At 45.8% G+C, this 6,000-nt stretch overlaps 1 protein-coding gene across 3 annotated transcripts in view; it reads right to left on the reverse strand.

The window, feature by feature from the left end:
* zgc:172136 (uncharacterized protein LOC566376 homolog) overlaps window positions 1–5,551 on the reverse strand; it is a 75,660-nt gene extending 70,109 nt beyond the window's left edge. The window contains exon 1 of one of the 3 annotated variants that reach the window (XM_043695403.1): window positions 5,216–5,551. The gene's annotated coding sequence lies outside the window, so the exon portion shown is untranslated. Of the gene's footprint in view, window positions 1–4,460; window positions 4,627–5,215 lie in introns of those variants that run through there. The other 2 variants (XM_043695400.1, XM_043695402.1) reach the window with 2 other exon arrangements.
* Between the last annotated feature and the right edge of the window lie 449 nt (window positions 5,552–6,000).

A 6,000-nucleotide genomic window follows, 5' to 3' on the forward strand; every position in this document is an offset into this window, starting at 1 on the left:
CAAATCAGAGCAGGACTTATACACTTAATGGTATGGTCTTAGGTAGTGTTGCTGAACAAAAAGACCTTGGAGTGCAGATTCATAGCTCCTTGAAAGTGGAGTCGCAAGTAGCTAGGCTAGTGAGGAAAGCGTTTGATATGCTTTCCTTTATTGGTCAGAGTATTGAGTACAGGAGTTGGGAGGTCATGTCGCGGCTGTACAGGACATTGGTTAGGCCACTTTTGGAATATTGTGTGTAATTCTGGTCTCCTTCCCATCAGAAGGATGTTGAGAAACTTGAAAGAGTTCAGAAAAGATTTACAAGGATGTTGCCAAGGTTGGAGGATTTGAACTATCGGAAAAGGTTGAATAGGCTGGGGCTGTTTCCCCTGGAGTGTCGGAGGCTGAGGGGTGACCTTATAGAGGTTTATAAAATCATGAGGGGCATGGATAGGATAAATAAACAAGGTCTCTTCCCTGGGATGCGGGAGTCCAGAACTATAGGGCATAGGTTTAAGGTGAGAGGGGAAAGATATAAAAGAGACCTCACGGGCAACTTTTTCACCCTGAGGATGGTACATGTATGGAATGAGCTGCCAGAGGAAGTGGTGGAGGCTCGTACAATTGCATCATTTAAAAGGCATCTGGATGGGTATATTAATAGGAAGGGTTTGGAGGAATATGGGCCGGGTGCTGGCAGGTGGGACTAGATTCGGTTGGGATATCTGGTCAGCATGGACGAGTCGGACCGAAGGGTCTGTTTCCATGCTGTCCATCTCTATGATGCTATGACTTTCACCAAACTTTGGTCACCCACCTAATATCTTGTTCTTTGGCTCAGTGTCAGTTATTTTTGCCTAATAATGCTGTTGTGAAACATCTGGGGATGTTTCATTATGTTAAATGCACTGTATAAATGTATATTATTGTCATTTAAATATTTCACATTCCTCTACCATCAAATTAGCAACAGATCATTGAATAGGAAGCTTGCCAACCATGCAGTACTTCCCACAATTTATTTTTCCAGATGCAACATCTTATACTCGCCTCAATCTGTTCCTCCCAAACTACATAATTTCGGTACCAGCCTAGGCACACCCAAAGACTCCATTTCTAAAAGGCATAAATTAAATATTTCACTTGCAACTTCTTTACTTCTACTGAGATGCTTGACAGCGTGTTCTACATACAACAGCGAGAAGGAGGTAGTAGTTTGGCTGGCCTAGCAATTCCAGTGGTAAAAACAGAAGATGCTCGAAGAAGAGTCCATAAAACATCAGAGCAGAAGTAAACGATTCAGCCATTGAGGTTGCTCCACCATTCAATGACATTGTGGCTGCTCTGATGGAGGAGTCGTGATGGCCTATTGATATTATTACTGGACTGTTACTACAGAGACCCAGGCAATGTTTTGGGGACCTGGATTCACATCCCACCATGGCAGAGGTGGAATTCAGATTCAATAAGGAATCCTGAGTTAAGAGTCTAACAATAATAATAAAACAATTATTGATTGTCAGGAAAAACCCATCTGGTTCACTTATATCCTCTAGGGTAGGAAACTGTCACTGTTACCTTGTCTGACCTTGTGAATCAAGAGCCAGAGTAAGGTGGGTGACTCTTAACTGCCCTTTGGAATGGGTGATGTCCTCATCCCATGAATCAATGAAAGAAAAAAACAAGTAACTTTCAATTCCAATTTCCTGTCTTTTCTCCATAACTCTTGATTCCCTTACTGATTAAAATGTGTCTCTCTTAACCTTGAATATATTTAATGACACAGTGCCCACAGTCTTCTACAGTGAAGAATTCTACAGATTCATCTCCCTCAGAAAAAAAAATTGTAGTCAAATTGGGCTTGAAACATTGATTCTGTTGCTCACTGCACAGATTTGTTGAGTGTTTCCAACACGTACTGTTTTTATTTCAGATTTCCAGCATCTGTAATATTTGGATATTATTGTGATCTTGAGGCCCAGACTAATGGTCTAATGACAAGAGTTCAAATCCCACCACATCATCTGGAGAAATTTAAATTCAATTAATAAATCCCAGCATTGTTACAGCACAGGAAGTGCATCCACTGGCTCTTCAAACAATCATTACCGAGCCTAACCTCCTGCCTTTGTACATCATTTCTATCCAAATAACCATCTTGAATACTTCAGTTAAACCTGTCTCCACCACAGTTCCAGACAGTGCATTCCACAGCCTAATTACTCACTGGATGAGAAGGACTTTTTTTCACATCAATCTGACTTTACTTGTGCATTAATTTAAATCTATGCCCGCTCATTCTTTTTTCCATTATGAGTAGGAACAGCTTCTCCCTTCCTACTCCCTCCAGCCCACTCATGATTTTGAACACCTCTCTCAGGTCTCCTCTCAGCCGCTTTCTGTCCAAGGAGAACAGTCCAACTTTTGATTGGGAGCAACATGATGGCTCAGTGGTTAGCACTGCTTCCTCACAGAACCAGGGACCTAGGTTCCATTCCTGCTTCAGGCGACTGTCTGTGTGAAGTTTGCACATTCTCCCTGTGTCTGTGAGGGTTTCCTCCATGTGGTCCAGGTTCCACCCACAGTCCAAAGATGTACTGGTCAGGCGAATTAGCCATGCTAAATTGCCCAAAGTGTTAGATGCATTAGTCATGTGTAAATGTTGGGTAGGGAAATGGGTCTGGGTGGGTTATCCAAGTCTATGTGAATTTGTTGGGCCGTAGGGCCTGTTTCCATACTGTTGGGAATCTAATCTAAATTGTTTTCAATCCACAGGCACTCCCTGATTTACAAATGCTTGTCCTTATTAGATTAGATTAGATTACTTTCAGTGTGGAAACAGGCCCTTCAGCCCAACAAATCCACACCGCCCCGCCGAAGCGCAACCCACCCATACCCCTGCATTTACCCTTTACCTAACACTACGGGCAATTTAGCATGGCCAATTCACCTGACCTGCACATCTTTGGACTGTGGGAGGAAACCGGAGCATCCGGAGGAAACCCACGCAGACACAGGGAGAATGTGCAAACTCCACACAGTCAGTCGCCTGAGGCGGGAATTGAACCCGGGTCTCTGGCGCTGTGAGGCAGCAGTGCTAACCACTATGCCACCGTGCCGCCCAGCCACTATGCCACCGTGCCGCCCATGAATGAGATCCTAACCCTACTCAGAAATGGCCATTTTATATTCTGTTATATTGTGTTCTGACAAACATACAGATCAACTTACAAACTTACTCAGGAATGGAATTCATTTATAACCTGGGGACTGTCCATACCCTCATAACTGAAGTTCATCACTGGATGCATTCTTGTAAATCACTTCTGCATTCTCTCCAATGCATCTATATCTTTCCCATAACGTGAGGCTTACAAATTGGACCCAATATTCCAGTTGAGGTCCAACCAGTGTTTTATGCATCAGGAATTGAAAGCGAAGTGCAGTGATGGAGACCATGAAACTATCATTGAGGATGAAGAGTCACTGGGCTCCAAACATTGCCTCTGTTTTCGTTCTCTCCACACTGCTAGACCTGCTGAGTTTCTCCACCATGTTCTTTAAGCTATCATTGATTGTGGTTAAAGCCCTCTGGCTCACTTTTAGAGATTAAAATCTTACCTGGTCTGGCCTATTTGTGACTCCAGACCCACAGCAATGTGGACTGAAGGTTGAAATGACTTCAGCGAGCTTTTCAATTCAAGGGCGGTGAGGGAATGAGCGGTAAATGCTGGCTTTGCCAGTGACGCCCACATCCCATTAGAGAAAGTGTATAGAAAGTAAAATAACATAATGCGCGCCACAGGAATCCTTTCCGTGCCTAACTGGGTCCCCAACCGAGTGTGGTTTACGCGCAGAAGGAAAACTTGCGGCCAAGTAACGTCAATGAGGGTGGGGAAAGAGGAGTCTGCCCCCTCTCAGAGAACACAGCGTTCCTCAGGAATTCAGGGAGCGGACCCTTCCCACTATGGGATAAATAACATCGTTTATATTCACACCCTTTCAACAGCTGGAGGGTGAGTTTTGAAACGACTTCAGCATTTCTGATGGTGATTATGTTAAAATAAACCCTTAAGGTCTTAGGCAAAAGTGAGGACTGCAGATGCTAGAGATCAGGGTCTAGATTAGTGGTGCTGGAAAAGCACAACAACTCAGGCAGCATCCGAGGAGCAGGAAAATCGACGTTTCGGGCAAAAGCCATTCATTCGGAAGGATTTCAGGTTGTAGCCAAGCCCAGTGTTTTTTTTCTGACAAATGACAATTCGTGATCCAGTATGATGATTTGACAACAGATAGTTTTGTGAGGAGATTGTAAGGGGTATATGTTGATCAAGGTGATCTAATTATCGCTTAAGAATAGCCTGTCGTATTTAAACCACGGATTAAACTGGGAGGTGACAAACAGGAAGGCGCCCAAACCCATTTAATTCCAGCGAGAGACTCGGGACGACATACCACACGTCCCTCAGGAACTCACTCACTCCCAGTTTCTGGAATCCAGAATAAAACTCGGGCAAGACGCCACATACAATCGGCAGCTTCCCCCGGGGTCACTGGATAGCTGGCTCCTCAGAGTACTCTCCAGAAAGATTCTCCACACACACTATCACACTCCAACTTCAGAAATACCAACTCTCCCTGAATAAAACACCAAGAGGCAGTCAAACGCTGAAGAAAGCACGAGCAAGTTGCTAACAGTGTGATCAGCTCACTCTCCTGCACTCAAAACTCACCAGAACTTCAGTGTTTATATATTCAGGAACAACAGGAGAGAGAGAGAGAGAAAGGAGCCTTCTCAAACAGACATTCCACACACACTCGCTGTATTCTGAAACTCGCCTTGACGCATTCGTTAAGAAATTTGAAAATAAATAAAAACATCACAACTGACAGAGCTTGTCAAAGCCAGTGTGGGAGAATGCAGGGGGCGATCCACAGCGGATCTCTGCAGCCTGTAACAGGTTGGACGTGTCTCAGACTAACCCTGATCTCCCCTCCAGGAGTCTGACCTGGAGAACTGAGAGCTCCCCACGGGTCTTTAACCCACTGCTCCCGATCAATCAATCCCTCAGCATCCCCTCCTGCCTGAAAACTGTCCCGCAGTGTAGCCTTGGAGCTGGGGAGGAAAGGGCTGTGTCAAGGCACTGCCTTCAGTAGTAAACAGGCGAGGCATTTCTACACAGATACATAATCACACAGACACAAAGTAAAGATATAGGGACACTCGGTAACTTACAGAAGCGGCTACAAAGTGAGGCGAACGCCAGCTCCTTGCGCCAGCACTGGCTCCTGATGAGTTTGCAGACACAATGTTGCCATCACCGGGATCCCAAACCACAGCCGCAATGTTGCAACATTCTGTGAATGGGGCCACGCAGGAGGTGAGCTCTGGGCGGTCGAGGACGCGCTTTGCGACGGGCACGTTCACGAATCGCGCGCTTCTTCTGGCAAGGAAAATGGCCCAATCCCCGTCCCCTTCTCTCTAACATACACACACAGGAGCAGATTGCTACCTGACTGTCACCAGTCTCTCTCTCTCTCTCTGACTCACACACAGGGGCAGATTGCTTCCTGACTGTCACCAGTCTCTCTCTAGGGGCAGATTGCTTCCTGACTGTCACCAGTCTCTCTCTCTCTCTCTCTGACTCACACACAGGGGCAGATTGCTTCAGGGTTGTCATCAGTCTCTCTATCTCTCACACACACAGGAGCAGATTGCTTCCTGACTGTCACCAGTCTCTCTCTCTCTCTGACTCACACACAGGGGCAGATTGCTTCCTGACTGTCACCAGTCTCTCTCTCTCTCTGACTCTCAGACAGGAGCAGATTGCTTCAGGGTTGTCATCAGTCTCTCTCTCTCTCTCTGATACACACACAGGAGCAGATGGCTTTCTGACTGTCGCCAGATTTTCTCTGATACATACACACACGCAGGAACGGATGGCTTCAGGACTGTCACCAGTCTCTGTCTCTCTCTGACTGCCACACTGGAGCAGATTGCTTCAGGACTGTTTTAGTCTG

This window comes from Chiloscyllium plagiosum, chromosome 9 (genome assembly GCF_004010195.1).
Source record: "Chiloscyllium plagiosum isolate BGI_BamShark_2017 chromosome 9, ASM401019v2, whole genome shotgun sequence".
NCBI classification, from domain to species: Eukaryota; Metazoa; Chordata; class Chondrichthyes; order Orectolobiformes; family Hemiscylliidae; genus Chiloscyllium; species Chiloscyllium plagiosum.